The sequence below is a fragment of the Haemaphysalis longicornis genome, unplaced genomic scaffold (assembly GCF_048455015.1).
Source record: "Haemaphysalis longicornis isolate Haplotype H1 unplaced genomic scaffold, Haemaphysalis longicornis Haplotype H1 scaffold_6, whole genome shotgun sequence".
Classification (NCBI taxonomy): domain Eukaryota; kingdom Metazoa; phylum Arthropoda; class Arachnida; order Ixodida; family Ixodidae; genus Haemaphysalis; species Haemaphysalis longicornis.
The window spans coordinates 99300886-99317374 of NW_027526407.1; the positions used below are offsets into that span (position 1 = coordinate 99300886).

Here is a 16489-nt window from a genome sequence, read left to right on the forward strand (position 1 = left end):
CGAAATAACGGGCACAAAATGCATCGATACGCGTAGTGACAAATATCGGTCTTTCGCCAACCGCCTATGCATGTGGCCTGGTTTTGACGGGCTGCGCGGTAATGTACCGTTCATAATGGCAAACGGTCGTTGTAAAGCTCATTTTTCTTGGGAATTCTAGAAGGCAATGACCTACATGCCCCTCACTATGGGTGATAAATTTTCTTTCTTGAAAAATGGGGTAGTGCATTCACTTGAGGACTTGAAATCGAGAGTGCGGACAAGCGAGAAATCGCACAAACATTGCGATACCCATGAGCGGGAAAATAGACGAAACACTTTCGGTGAAAAGTTTGTAGGTAGTGGGGCCAGTTGCTTAACGTTGTGCAATCTAAGATAGCATCCATCTCGAAAATACCTGTGCAACCGGCCCGAAGAAACCAAAGAAGGGACAAAGCCCAGGCGCTTCTTGTGCCGTCTCTTCGCACAAGTTGGTTGCTTCAAGATGACCATAGAAGAGATACCTCAAACGGACCCCTTAACTGAATCAAAGGAGAGGCTCTTAGTCACTATTGGCAGAACTTAAATTGAAAGTGCTGTGCTTAAGACATTTTTTTATATTCCAGCTCTATTTTTGCCCTTTATTTGTTGCCATTTCTTTAGGAGTTCCACATAAAGCATTTCTTCATTGCATCCATCTCTATACAGCCTCGCAGAGCTATCTTTTAACATTACTTTTTGTACAAAGCAACGCTGCGAGTCAATGACACCTCAAGGTAAAAGAACCTTCCTGCCGGGTAAAAGATCCTTGACAATGACGAGGTCAAAGCGACGTCCTACCTTGCTTTGTCCTTGTGACTGTTATAAAAAAAGTATTACGTAGCTTTAAGAACCTTCAACTATTTAGGTGGAGCTGTGGCAGATAGCTACGGCACACGTAATAACTTTCGACCTACTTGGCCGGTAAATTAATTCGATGCCCAGAAACACAGACAATGCGAGCCGCTGTATTGCAAGGCTAAAAATGATCGCTCATTGACCCCTTTTATTTGAGTGTCTTAGAGTGCCCAAGCACGCTCGCCGACGTATACGAATGCCAGCGCACGGATATTCAAGCCCATTGGCACATTCTTGCCAACTTACCCCCGGATGACCGCATAGACAGGAACACTGCAGATGAGTACGATCCACGACCACTGTGCCAGCGTAACCTACTGACTGGCCATCTTTGCGTGGTAAGATCACAAAGTCGTGGTTAGAAGTCCCGCTTGTTAGTGTCCGACATATCGCTCCGTGCCACAGTTATTAATGTTCGATGACTCCAGAAGAGTAATCATAGTGGTGATGCTTGTTTACTCTCAATGGTCCTTACTAGAAGTCCAGTCGATGTAGAGAAGAGTAACCATAGTGGTCGCGCTTCTGTATACAGCGTACTTACTAGAAGTCCAGTCCATGTAGAGGGCTCTTGAACTGCATTTAAACTATCTTCTGCTCAACTCCTGGTTGCCCTCAAAGGGAACCTCCAAGACTTTTTCAACTTTTTTAAAAATCTTAGATTCTTGCAGAATGTAGTCATCCACATATCGAGTACTTACATTAGGGAGTCCCAAAGTATCTCAGCCAAAAAGATTACTGCTTTATGGCCCGCCAGATAACTTACTTAATAATTTTTTCTCTCTTCCCCGCTCTAAGCATCTCTACACCGTTCTATTGACGTCATTAGTGAGGTGTAGTGGTTATTGGCTGGCTTCATTTCAGTGGCAGCATCGAACGCATTAGATACCCACTTTAAAGGGACCCTGCAACACTTTTGATAAGCGCTTTCGCTGTTTTTTTCGCGTCTGGAACCACTGCGAAATCTACAGTTATCGCCAGCACAGAGTGGTAGGCGGAATTTGCTTCGTGCGCCAGATACGCCTTCCATTTTTGCTTTGTTTTTGTTGCTTTTTTTTAAAACCTGCTCTCAAAAAGCGTTCATTGCGGCAACGGCAGGAAAACCGGCCAACAGCCGCTACAAGCCCATAGTGACGTAATTCAAGCCGTCGAAGAGCATGAAGACCGAGGAAGACAGAAAAATCTTTTCAGTGAGTTTACAAGTTATCTATTGGGCATAGAGCCGTAATTTTCTTTTTTGCTGAGGTACTTTGCGACCCCCCAATCTAAGCACTCAGTGTATTGGGTGACTACGTTCTGCAAGCATTTAAGATTTTTAAAAAAAAGTTGAAGAAAGTGTTGCAGGGTCTCTTCAAAAAGAAAGCCACAAAAACAAAGCAGAAACGGAATGCATATCTGCTGCGATGAGCAAATTATGCAGTGCCGCCCCGTGATGCCGATAATTACTACTTTCGCAGTGCTTCCAGACGCAAAGGAAAGGGTCAAATCGTTTATAGGAAGTGTTGTGGGGTTAGTTTAATAAAAAACTCGCACAAATGTCAAGTGCTCTGGTACCATAGTTAACTATTCAACTAAGTCTATGCAAATATATTCCTTTCATTTTACAGAATCAGCATTTAAACACCTTGAAGGGGCCAATTTCGGGGTTCGCTTTTTATTCTGGAAGTCGATTCAATTTGTACACACCCACGCACACCGTGTTTCAGTCGCCTGAATGAATACCCGCTCGACTAAACCTGTGCTTCAGGCAGTGCAGCTGCCTTTTTCATGTTCGTCGGCAAATGCTTTGCCCAGCCGTGCGGCTATCACCCACGCGAGAACACATCCAATCTTGGACTAAAATGTGGATTGAGTGTCATGACCCGGAAACATTTCGATTATATGCGCGCGCTACCATCACCTTCTGTAGTGCACTCGGGAGGTGCGCATGTCTTAACCGGGATCCATTCATCGTTCACATATCTACGCAAACGAGGAAATTCGCGAGTGCCCCTAATATTTTGATTTCAATTGGAGTCGTCGTCCCGCGGAAAACAGATGGTTCTGACGGCTAATACTAACAACTCGCGACTTCCTGAGCTGCCAGAGGCAAGTGCACTCAGCGCCGCAGCAGAATAGGGAATTTCAATTTTGTTCGAGTGGACATCATAGAATCGCTGCAGAAGCCTTTGTTCATGACAGGTGCATTCTGCAGTGGGTACGACGGATGTGATGCATAGCAAAGCGCCCGGGCCTATATCAACGAATACTTGGTTGAAGCCTGGTTGTCTAGTTAACGCTTCCACAGCCCACAGGTTTTATCCCGGAAGTACGGAACATGGAACGTACTGGATTTTCTCGTGATACAGTTCAATCTATGCAATGAAACGTCCTTATGACTCAGTGAGCGGAGCGTTCATTATCTGAGTGTGAGGTTGGCGAATTCAATTCCAGCTTTGTCTATTTGTCGTTGCGGTAAAATGAAGAATTAATCCACGTGTGGCATCTGTGCCATGCAAATTAAACAAGGAAATCTAACTTCCTCCATTCCGAAGCCCAGCATACATTATTGGTTTAATTGAAGGACAACTTTGGTCGCCTAAAATGGTACCAATTTATTACCTACTTCATATAAGCTGTCTGGATAATAAAGGAAACAGATCAAGCACTGGGGATTTCCGAACCACTTTCTATCGAAGTCTTCATGTTGTCAGGGAATTTCGTTTGTACAATTGGCGGCCGGTGGCCAAAGTCGCCACCAGGAAACATGACAGCACGGTTGTGGTGGTGCCTCTACTTTCTCCTGACCGCATTCTTTGAATAATGAAGTGCAATTAACTTATTGGCAACTATGACCTTAGGGCTGACCTCTACTGCGTCACTGTGGCCCATATTAGGTCACTGTAGCGCTAAATTTGTAAGTGTTTGAATACTCCTTGCGTGTTTGCGGTTAACAAACCGTCTTTCACGGGTCAAATGGAGCTGATTGAGTAACTGAAGTATGGTTGTTTAAAATTGAAGCAGGTTGTGTTTTTGTCGGGATGGCCATTTTAAGTTCCCACCCATGAAACAACTGCTTTGCTTGGATAAACATAATGTCGCTGCTTGGGTCGAAGCAGTCGGCAGTTCCTAATTAACCGACATCGAGCCCAACAAACATACGAAGGACGTGGAAGGCTAGTGCATCGCCTGTCGTCCTAACGTCGTCAGCAACTGATATCCTTCCCAACCTCGTTTGTTTATGAACATGCCCTAGAGCCGTTGTATGTTTAAGTGTTTTCTCGGAATTCACGTTCCCCGCCAGTAAAGTTTGGTTCGTTGGTGAAGGTGGTTGGTGTCGTCGTGGAGGGTGGTGAAGGACCCGATGACGCGACGAGGCCAGTAGGTGATGAAGAGAAAGAAGTCTATTTACACGTATTTACAAGAGACGACGAAGCATAACATAAGACAAGGAAAACTGGATTAAAATTAAAAGGCGCCGCAGCGCGCAAGGGAGTATCGCGGCACGATAACCTCGTGGGGGCCCGGAGGCCAAAAAGGTGCCAAAACGCCGCACGGTTGACTGGAAAGATGCGGGGGGTCTGGCGCCCAGAAACCGCCACGGGAGCGGGTCTTCGTGCGACCGCTTGCAGTCGCAGCTCTCGACAAACTCGTCGAAGCGTGTGCGAGCAGGGCGCGAGCAATGCCGCCTCCCCCACACCAGCGCACATGCCAAAAAGGGTATTGACCTCCGCTCCCCCCCGGCCGTCCCCGAAGGTCAGGATGAAAGGAAAGCCTCCCCCGACGCCGCGAGAAAGCCGCCGGCGAGGCCCATACAAAGGGTTGCGACTCGCTGGCGTCGGCGGAGGCCGCCCCAACATTCCGCTACAGGATGGGGAGACCCAACAAGGCCACGAGAAGGGAGGGGGGTCATCGTCAAGACGGGGTTCATCGGCGCTGCAATCACTACACCGCCTTAAAATCATCTTGAATGCTAGCAGTGTGTGACATCCTTTGTGTGGGCATTATCTTCAGCAGTCTGGTACAAGTATGAATAGATTTTCAGTAATGCGGTTTATATTGACTGGGAGGACTCAGTTTTGAACCGTTTTAAACTTTTCTCGCAGTGGAACACTAACATGTCGTGCCATTTTTTTTCTGAAAAGGTGCATAGTCGGCGTGGGGCACAGGCTCAGATCTACTATACGGAGGTACAGAGTACACCCTAGTAGAATTCTGGAAGTTATCTCCGCGCGTCTTTCGCAAGAATAGTTTAGACCTCAAAATGAGGAGGAAAAGCTACGGGTGATGCCTAGAACGTTCTAAGAATGGGAAAAAGAATGCATTGTCGAACAATCTGTTGGAATCCGATGCCGCGCCGGGGACAACTAGACCAGACAACAGAACACCATGTTCGGAAACTCTTCCGCTTTCTCGCCATCGCCACGAGCCACGTGGCAGGGCCTATTAAATTTTGCCGCTGCTTTTACACTTTCTGGGTGCGCGATTCTGGGTTCGCGTTTGCCAGGTGCGCTGATCCGGCCACCACTTAACTTTATATTGTACCGGCAATTTTCTGTACCCCATAACGTGCGGGCATGAAGTACACATCTAAGGCGTTCTCCTTCAAACTAGGTACAGCTTAATAGAAAACAAAACAGTAAACCCATCTCCACCCAGTGGGAAATCTTCTGAAAGAGCAGAGGTGTGCGTTGTCTTTACGGATAGAGTTTCATACTAATATATACTAGAGTGAAAAATCTGTCGCTGCTGTCGAGGGCCGCCGTGAGGGGCGCCATTGCTGCAAGCGACGTTCCTCATCTACTTTGCTTAGCTAGTCATACGGCTTCTTTTTTGTCTCGAAGCCAAAATCAACAAAACAAGGGAAACATTTTTTTCTTCTTCGTCGTACATGAAACTTCTGAATAATCACTCAGAAATTTATCTTTTTGGAGGTTCAACTTTATAATGATAAAACAACTTTTATGAACCTTCTACAGTAATATTGTTGCTGTTTGAAACCAGATCCAACTTTTAAGCCCATTCATGAGCCATGACAAGGACAAGTGGAACGTGCCTGCCCGGTACATGACCGAACGCTCGCTGAAGCACGGCTCCCCTCGACAGTGGCGCCAGATTTCCCTGTAGTTTATATTAGTATGAAACTCCATGTGCCAACCCGCCCTTGCCAGATAGTGGCGCCAGCTGTGGGTGGGTCTGGGAACCGGGTTTTTCGGGAGGATAAACCTGCTCCAGCGAAAACGTTAGGGGATACTAGTACAGAGTGTCGTCCGGGACAGGCCTATTACAGCTCCGCTGTTACAAATACAAATACATGCGTTACAACCACTACTCAGTCGTTGTAGCGTTACACATACCAAGCACAACGATGTAATAGCAATCAGTTGTGCCAACCAGACGTGAAACAAGGTCATTATTTTATTTCCAATGAAGCTCTGTCCATTATTATTTTAACCTATCCCATCTAAGTTACATCGTTCACTCGGAACACATGACAGAACTAATATAGTTTACAAGGATGTGCTACATCCCCCCTCCGTTTTTGTGAAGTGTACATCTTGGGGAGTGCACAACTACATCCTGTTTCCATCTCAGATAATATACAGAGTATATCTCCAGAAGTGTACATTTCCAGAAGTGTACATCTTCTGGAGTGCTACAACCGGTTTCTATCTCAGATAATTTACAGAGGCATCGGTCAGCTTCTCTTTTCTTGCAAGCGTCCATTTCTGCCGCTTCCAATCTTTTTTTAATGAGCCTGGTTTTCATAATTTATATAATTTGATGGCAGCTTATTTTACCTTTTCATTCTGTTCCTGATTTTTTTTTCTTTTTTGCTTTGGTCCAGTAAAAAACTGTACCGCCCTCCTAATTCTACACGTAAAAGAGTTTACCTGCGAAACCTCCCAGAATAAAGTACACTCCGAGTTTCGGAGCGGCGGCTACATACACAATTGGTTCGCCGGTTCTGAACGCAGCATTGTTACCCGCCGAACCCCAAACTCACCATCCAGAGACGCCTCGAACTGCGCCAATTGTCTTGAAATTCTCGTGCAATCAAGGCTCTATTTGTCTGGGCACCCAACAACTTACCGAGAATTCCACGGTGTCCGGAAGCCTACAGCAGCGGCCTCTTAGGGTTGCATTGAGCCTCCTTAACGAGGCGATATATCAAATTACCTCGCGCGCTGCTTCACTGCTGATTTCAGTATTCTTTGCAACCCTGGTCACCGCATTGTTTGCTTATAGGTCACGCACACTGTATTTGTGCCTTGCTCAAAGACAACCCCTGAATTATACCCAAGTCTCATCCACAATGGATCGCGGAAGTTTCGCGGTAGCATGCTTGAATTGGAATCTCTGCTCGCTATTCTGGTTCCCAAGCTCGATTAGACTCCTTTAATTGCTGGTACTGTTACGCATCAAGAAGGTGTCCTTTCCGCTTTCTTCGCCAAGTTACTGTTCTCAACTCTTCCGGCTGCTTTGAAATTCAATTCAGCTTATTTTACAGAAAGCTCCAGGCGGAGTTTTTGGCAAAGCGCTGTTAATGACAGCGTGACTGAGGCACAGGAAGCGATACTGCTTGGGGCGTGCACACAATGCATAAACATAAAGTGCATAACTGGGGTTGGATGAACATAAAACTAACGAAGGATTTCGTACGCCTGCCTTAAAATTCGGGGGAGCCTCATATTTTTATATCTATGTTTTCACTTAGCTTTATCCCTTCAGGTGCTCTCTTTGCTTTGCAAGTACGGTAGGATGCCAGAAAGACGAATAGAGTAGTCATGAAACGCGTCGTTCCAAGGAAACAAATGCTGGTGGGAGGGAACAACAGAAACATAACAATGAGGCTAGAAAAATCTAATGAAAATGCACTGTAGTAGTATACTACTACGACTGCTACGACAGTAGTACTACTACTACTATACTACTTTAGTAGTACGTACTATAGTATTTTCTACTGTAGCAGTATAGTAGAACTACTGTATAGTAGTAGTAGCATAGTAGTGAATACTACGGTAGTATAGAAACTACTATAGTATTTTCGTGCTACTACGACACTTTATTGGGCCATAAAGTAGGAGTGGCTCCCTAGTCCGGGAATCGAATTGATGAGCGGGCGACCGATGCCCTACATTGATTGATTGATTGTAGGGTTTAACGAGCCGACGTGATGCAGGCGATGAGGCGCGCCGTACTGGAGCGCTCCAGATTAATTTCGACCACCTGGGGATCTTTAACGTGCACAGAAATCTCGTACACACGGGCGTTTTTGCTTTTCGCCTCCACCAAAAAAGCGGCCTCCACAACCGGGAATCGTACCCGTGACCTCGTGCACAGCAGCACAACGCCTTAACCACTGAGCCATCGCTGCACGTCCGATGTCCTGGATGCTATGCAAGATGTCCGACAAAGTGGATGCGGGCACTGACAAACCATCTAGATCCTCCCAAATGGTGCGGCATTTGAAAACATGGGCTTTGGTAACTTGTCTACGTCCTATGAGCTCGAAAATATACAAGAGTATACTGTTCCACTAGTTCTCAACGTCGACTATGTGGAACACCGAGGAGAACGCTAAATAAAGGGCATTCCGCGTATGTATAAAGTCGGCCAGCACGCATCTTCCAAAGGACACTCAGACAAACCATTATATTAACAAAATACAGCCTTTCCAAAGGGCTCCTTCGCCCCCACACAACTTGTAATTTTCAGAAGGTTGGTAAAATCAGTCCTACAAGTAGCGGTGCACGACTCTGTTTGCAGGATTTAAAACAGACGTTTGTGCCACGTATACCAGGAAAAACAATTCAAAACAATACCTATTTGTGCCACGTATACCAGGAAAAACAATTCAAAAGAGTTGCGAGAAAGCGCGCAGAACAAGAGGCAACGAATGCGGGCGGTTGTCCGCCAGGAATAGGAGGAGATGAATACTGCACACGATGACACTATCCGTTTATTTTGCGTATGGCCTTTGGGTAACCGGCGAGCAAGCGGAGCTGGCGGAAGAATAAACATTGGGCGACGGAATGCATTCGTAGTGTTGACCGAAAAGGGCGTGCTCGATACAGAGTTGCCGCTGAAAGTGGAGGTACCGTAAAAACGCACAGTAAAAAAGGTTATGACAATAAGGGCCGCAGAGAGGCTCGGGTTCCCTGCCTCAGCAAGCGCTACGGAAATTACCAGCACGTAAGCTATACAGATACTGCGCAGCATTCACACTCACCAGGCACAAATGTGTACATTGCAGCTGACTCAAATCGCAAAAAGCTGTGGCCACAACAGCTTCCTACCCTAACATCTCCCAGAAACGGCTGATGCACCCGCCATCGTCCCCGCTTTGGCAACGTGCGTAACCCAGTCCTACTTTAATATCACCACAAACTGAGTATACGTGCCGCCTCTATACCAAGCAATCCTGGCACCGGTTCAAGCCCTCAAGCTACTTCAAACATTCCAAGGCGTTTCTGAAGTCAATATCGCATGTAACTCCCGGTCATTATGACCTTGTCATTATGACAACCACGCGCTTGCATTAGCACGTCCGAACCCGGGTTCCTACCCTCCTAACTCCCCCCCCCGGTTGAACCCGTACACAGCCCCTTACTCGCAGACGATACCCTTCTTTCATCCCTCTTTATAAACCAACAAGGCGCTGATTCTACATATGCGCCCATTAAAACGACACTATATTCACCCGCATAGCCCCTCCCTCCACAACCCCTCCTGCCAGCACTGTGGCCTCCCCCTCACCACCTACTACTTAGTGTTGTATTTCCCACACAATTCCCCTCTACAAAACCCAGCCTTGAGCAATGGTAGACCCGATTTACCCAATCATCGCTGGAGAAATAGCAAGCCCTTGTGATTACAGCCCTAAAAGAATCGCGGACTTGCGTCCTCCTAGACTCGAGAAGCTGAACTCAACTTCCCTACTCTGAAACTTACTTTAAGAGATGTTCGTTACTAGTTATACTAAAAACAATTCTCATATCCCTTACAGCACCAGCAATGGTACCTCTAAATGATTGTTTGGGGATTTTTCTCCGCGGACGATATTCCGCGCGAGTCTTGTAGTCACCGTCGTCACAAGTGGTGACTCCTTGGGGCTGAGGCTTTGAGGCTTTGGGGAGATGAACGGAATGAAGCAATAAAATTAAATACACGACAGCTGACTGCCGACTGAATGGTTTATTGTGCAGCCGCAATATGTATTCAGCCAAAAGTCATCTTCCCCCCCTAAAGACTACGATGGGTGAACACGAAGTTTTGTCGTAAGGAATTTCTTGGTTATCGTCTGAATTTGTATTTTGACTCGATGAGGGTTTAGGCTTCGGCTCATCGCTTTGACTTCGACTCACACACAGTTTGTATTTTTGATGGCAGCGGCTTTTACTTCGACCCTTCGTCATTACATTTCGCACGACGAAATCTTCGCGTTCAACCATCTTCATCGTTTGAGGGAGGCTTGCATGGTTTTTCTGTTAAATTTTGCACGACCATGCGGCGCTCAGTAAATCCAAACTGCTTCTACCGTGTAGGAATTGCGAAATCGAAGAGACGTCGGCTACATAACGCGAGGGACTTACGCTTGCTTCTGACCACTTAAGGCGTTCTTTTCTTGAGGCGCTTCAACAATCATCATCGTCGTCGGAGGAGGCCGGCTTTCCTGTCGTGCATTTTCGGCGCGCACGGACGAATCAGTAAGACATGGGAAGCATCGGTTAAGTAAGAAAGCAAAGCTTGCGCCTTTTGCTGAGCACTTTCTCAGACAGGCCGTTAATGCGACGTTGGTTCAGCGGTAGTCCGTCGGGGTCACAGTCGCGACAATAGTGGTTCTTGTCGTAGTCTCGTGTGTGGGTATTGTTCGAGCAGTTTTTGATCCCGTATGCAGATATCGGCCCAAACTATTCCGCAGTCATTACACGAGCAGGTATTGAAAGTTGCGCTTCACATGGAGGAACATGTGTTTATTGAAAGAAAAAAAGAGGGAGAGAAGTCCACTTGACATGACCAGAGGCCTCGGTCAAGAGTTGGAAATGGTATATAAAGTAAGGAGTTCAAAGAACAGGGAAAGAAAGGCAGCTAGAAGCAGTCCTCAATGCCGGCTTCTCCGATGAAAAGCAGGAGATTTTCAGCAGGTGCTTCCTGTGAGGTGGGGCTCCAAGTAGATTAACCCAAAGGTAGTAGTCTGCCGGTCGTAGTGGGCCAAATATCCTCAGGCAGCGTTCTCTAGGAATACTGAGGGTTGAGCATTCCCACAGGAGGTGTCGCGCACTGCACAGGGCCCCGATGCCGCTATTCTGGCAAAAAAGGTTTGTTCCGCGAGATGAAAAATTGGCCGCGTATCTGCTGCTTTTGTTGCAAATGTTGTCAAAAGACGATAGTCTTTTGCCAAGGAAACGCCCCCCTTTGCTTTCCCGCTCACCTCTGATGCTGTTTCTGTACCGCCGCGTTCATCCAAAGGTAAACACACTAACGGTTTGCTCAAGGCGATTTCAGTTAACCGCGTTCCACTGCTACAGGCCGGGTTGCTCGATGCCAGCGCTGCAGTACGGCGGAGACGCGCGTGAATGGAGGCGGCCGACTACAAGGTTTATAGAACCGCGTGGCCGTGCTCCACATGCGTTCCAGGCAGAACGTGGAACCTAGCTAGTGCAACCATTCGTTGCTGTTGCCGGGAGATTTTTCATATGCCGCCCGGAGGTGTCGCGGTCAACGGCAGGCGGCGGTTCTGCAGTGGTGTAGAATATCATTCGCTATCGAAAAAACAAGCATCCATGAATTTTTTAATAAAGGAACACTGTAAATATCCCTTGTGTACTAATTTCCTGTCTTATATTTGCGTAAGGTCTTGTTCTTGTTCAACACTGTTGTATAAACATATAAACCGGGCTGAGACGTTTACATTTGGCTGTGAGTATATAAGACGATTGCGCAATATCTATTTTAGTTTGGCCGTGTGGCTGAATCTGGCCAAGGACAGACAGACAGACAGACAGATCAAAATTTCTGGGTTTAAGTAGCCAAAGAAAGACTATCGTCTTTAAAATTGGAGGTCACTAAAGCTGTGTGGTGCCGACCTGCTCGCTGTGTAGCCTCCGTCTCCTGTTCCGGTTCGCTTCCAAACCTTCTGCGTCATTCTAGCCGGCGATGTCTACGTGTTAGGCGGATGGATGCGCCCGTGTTTGTAGCCAGGCGTGGCCTGGAAGCTTTCCTGTTTCAGATGCCCACGTGTACTTTTTCAGGCTAAGGGGAGACGCCCTTTTGACATTGAGCGGAACGTGAGCAGAGGGGTCGCGTTCATTCTCGTCGCTTCCACGTCCTTTCTGCTCCCCCCCCCCCCTTCATTTCTGCACACGGACGTCGCGAGAAATGCCGACCAACGAGAAGTTAACAGCCTCACTGTAAAGCGGGGTGGAAGTCAGTGCGTAGAATAATTATAGCTTTCGCAGTGCTCGCAGGCCCGAATGACAGAAATAAGGTCCTCTATCAGTCCCTTGCAGGGCCGATTCGAGGGAGAAAATAGACCGGAACTCTCAGTTCACCATCTAACTTTGCCGCTGAGTGAAGGCATTTGCGGATGTCGAAGAGCATAGGCAAGGGGAAGGAAAGACGTGGATGCTCCGAATAAAGGGAACACGACGCAGTGAACACAACGTACAGCTTCTCGCCCTCTTTCTTGTTTTCCTCCCAACCAAGCGATGGCTGGAAGCAAAGGAAAACACCACAGCCGAAAGGCATAAGAACAAACCAAAGAACGAAAGGAAGGCGACGTAAACGGAAGAAAACAAGCTCCATAGGAAACCCTTTTCGCGGCCGAGATCAAAGAGCATCAGTGAGAGTGAGTTTCAAGCAGCCAGTGCCATTTCGAGGGGAAGGGCGCGATGACGGCCTGTACATTTGTATGTGTTTGGATGGAAGAAGAAGCTACCGCGCCTCCTTCCGGAATGGATATTTCCAGAGACCACTTACCGGTGTATTTGATGTCCATCTCCCACGCGAAGCATCCTCGCCTCTCGCGTCCTGTGCGATGCACTGGAAAACCGTTGCTTTCCGTTAGGGGGACCGTTATATTTTATAAGTGCTGTATAAAATTACGCGGCGCGTCGTCAACGTTGGCCGCTGGATTGCTAGCGGCTGCTTCCACGTGCTCTGCTCTTGCGTCAGACTAGTCTGTTCGTTGGCCCCTAACTTCTATGTCTCCCACTCCGCCCCCCCGCAACATGTGCCTTGCTAGACCTTTATTCTCACGCCTTATTATTCAGTGAGCAAGCTCGTGGGGTGCACGTGTTCGCGGTCGTTTACATCCCATGCCCCGGGGTGATAGTCTGGATGCAATACTATTTTCTTCTTTCCTTGTTCCTTGCTATCGTTCTTCCTTTCTCCCTTCCTTCTTTTGTTTCTCTCTTTCTTCCACTTTTCTTTCCTTCCTTCTTTCTTCCTTTCTTCTCCTCCCCGTTCTTCCGTTCTTTGCTTCCTTCTTCCATTCTTCGTTCGTTTTTGGTTCTTTATTTTGTTTTCTTTTCCTTCTTGTTTTCATTTCTGTCCCTTTCAGTTTTTTGCCCTTTTTTCTCGTTTTCACCCTTTTTCTGTTCTTCGTTCTCTCTTACCTCTTTTCTTTTTTTCTTGTCTGCATCAATTTCTTCCCTCTATTTTTATTTCTTTTATTCCTTTCTTTCCTTGTTTTTGATTTTATGTTTCCTTCATTTCTTCGTTTTTTTCATGTCTTTCCTTTTTTATCTTCCCTCTCCCTTTTGATTTCTTGTTTTCTACTTTATTGCATTGCTCCATTTCTCTTCCGTCTTTTCTTTCTTCCTTGGTTTCTTGCTTTATTCCTTTCTTGCATTTCTTCGAAAACCCATTCATCCCTCGAGGTAGAGTCGGCCTATATTCAATTAGGTGCGGAGCACCTTAGGACCGCACAATGTCCGTCCGCGTCCGTGCGCGTAGCATTTACAATCGCAAAAACTCACACAGGCACCGGCAGGATTCCAGCCTGTGTCTGGTAGACCAGACAGAGTTAATGCCAGTCGTTTTACCCATTGGGCTACGACCGTGAGTGAAACGGCTTACTCCCTCTCCTGTAACGGTGCGGAGTACCTTAGGACCTCCCATTGTCCGGTCGCGGCCATGCGTGCGCACACCACCATCAAGCGAAAATCAAGGGAAATTCGATTTGAGCCGGGAGTTGCAGTTTCATTTACGGAATAATCAAAGTGCAACTCACGGCTCAAATCGAGTGACGGTCGGGGTGCAATTCGGGTGTCACTCGGGGCGCAACTTCAATGTCATTTTGAGTCGCCGTACTCCACACCCTCGCCATCATTCACGAGTGGAGGTGCTGCCATTTTTTTTTATCTTTCCTGGTTCATTTTTGAAGAACTTTCGTTCTCTGTATTCTGGAAGGCCTGACAATTCTTTCTTCCCTCCAACCTAGCCTCCTATTTCGGAATCTTTTTTCCGTCCCACTCACTTTGAGCGGAGAGCATAAGGGGGCGGTTAGAGTGAATTCAGTCCCCCAAAACAGGAAGTCCTACAAAAGTTCGGTCTGTAAGATCGATTGAAGAATTTTGCAGGATCACCCAGGAATTCAGCCCGTAATCAATGTTTTCGTGGAGATGCAACGTCGCAGCTACTTTTGCAGGATGTTTAGCTGTGTTACGTGGTCGTTTATTAAGGTAGAAGTTAAAATCTTCATAAAAGAATAGACCGTGCACCGTCCGAAAACCTTAAAACATCGTTCATGCATAGAGAAACATCTTTCATGCATACGGAAAATTGTGTTGAGGTACACGGAATTGCACATAAAATCGTGGCGCGCGCCAGAAAAAAGGAAACAGCGAAGACCAAAGGAGAATAGGCAGCTGGCGCACCTGCGATGAAAGCAGCAACCTACGGGGTTCCTTCGGTTCTGCAACCCGTCACAGGAGGCTCCTCGAGATAGTGAGCGATCTGGAAAAGCTGTACCATGGGGTTGATAAGGTGTTGACGTGTGCGATCGTAAAGCTCAAGAGAAATTTCATCAGCAAATCCACAGAAAGTCTAACTATAGGCTTTCGCCATAACATTCTTAAAAATGTCTAGGCAGTCATCACATTTTTTGTCGATCAGCTCACCAAAAGCCAACGCTGGGATTAGATCTCAAAGCCGTGTCTTGTATTTTGGTGTGAATCATCTGTTGTAACACATCACAAAACCCTTAACCTGAAATTCACGAAAACCAAATCCAAGAGGGGCGGTTATGTACGTTGCTGCAGTGGAAACTGTTTTGTGCTGACGTTTGTCGCTTTGAAATTTTCCAAGAGCTCCAATCTGTAAGACTGCAATGAAAATCCGGTAGAAGACGCGAGAACAACCGCTCTGAGCATTGTCAGTTGGGAATATTCGCATGTCTTTAGCGGGAAATTCATACGAAAGAAATGTCTTCAGGACTTGGTTGCCCTCGTCGTTACGAAACACAGGTTGGAAAGAAAAGCCGAACTTGTGAGGGATAACAGATAAGGTTGCGACATTACCGCGGCGCATATTACTTACAAACGAGCGCATGATTAGGAAACAAAGATGGAGCGTGAAAAGTTTCTTTGGCTTTCCGAAGACAAGGTTAGAATATCCGGATTAGCGCTTGCGCGCTGTCTTCGCCTGGTTATGGTCATCGTCCGAGTGATGTTCTGTGCAGTACGACTGTTAATGCACTCAACATACTATAGGCCTGTGAACTTTGTTTCGCAGCTGTATCCATTTCTTGCTTACATTGTATTGCTGTAACCGCCATTTAAACTGAGAAAATTTGACAACCCACCACAGTGACAATGCGTAGCGACAAGTTGACCTGCATTGAAAAACGGCACCAGTAAGTGCATCATGCTAATCTGGTGAGAACTTACACTTTCGTGACCGAGGGATTGGTGCGTTGGCGAAGGTAAACCGGGGAAGGATAAATGCAACGTAGTTTTGGTGACTTTTTCAGAATAGTAAGACTCTAAACTGTGGTACCGGGGTTCTTGCACCCGGCCGCGGTTCTCCAGAAAGACACTGAGCCCCCTCAATCACACCTTCACGGGAGTCCCGCTCCTCCAAGGTCCACTGCTCAGCCGATCCGGATGCACACACCGAGCCCAGCCGAGTCTGCCATGTTCTAATCTCGCTCATTTCGCGCCACGTCTTCATCCTCACCCGGCACATGTCCATGCCATGGGATTGTCTCCCACCACTATTGCCTGGTTACCACAAAACATAACACGTCTTTCTAACCATGATTATCACGCGTCGCCTTGCGAATTTTTTTTCTAGCTCGAGAACTTCTAACACGCATTTTTATGGATCGCGTGTCGCGGAAAAGCCGGAATCATCGACGGCGTTGGCCCCAACGGAAAGCCGGCGTAAGCAAGAAATGCCGTAGCGCCACCTCGACGCGTCCCCCGGGATCCTAAGGCGCTGCCCCAGAAGGTGGCGTGCAAGCTGAGGCTGAATGTCACCTTTCGTGATAGCCGCTACAGGATACGATGCCGCTACGGTGGAATGTGCCGCAGCAAGCTAAATCACTCTAAGACATTCGAAAATACGCAACGGCTTAACCACGCCGGTCAGGTGAAATGCATTTCAGTGAAGCTGAGAATGATTGAAAGGC

The 16489-nt window shown here is 47.1% G+C and overlaps 1 protein-coding gene and 1 long non-coding RNA gene across 2 annotated transcripts in view; one reads left to right on the forward strand and one right to left on the reverse strand.

The window, feature by feature from the left end:
* Positions 1 to 16489, reverse strand: part of LOC144141086 (uncharacterized) — a 105880-nt gene that overhangs the window by 84030 nt on the left and 5361 nt on the right. The gene's annotated exons all lie outside the window — the stretch shown is intronic.
* The window catches only part of Fmrfa (FMRFamide related propeptide), a 305089-nt gene that overhangs the window by 45065 nt on the left and 243535 nt on the right, over positions 1 to 16489 (forward strand). The window lies entirely within an intron of this gene.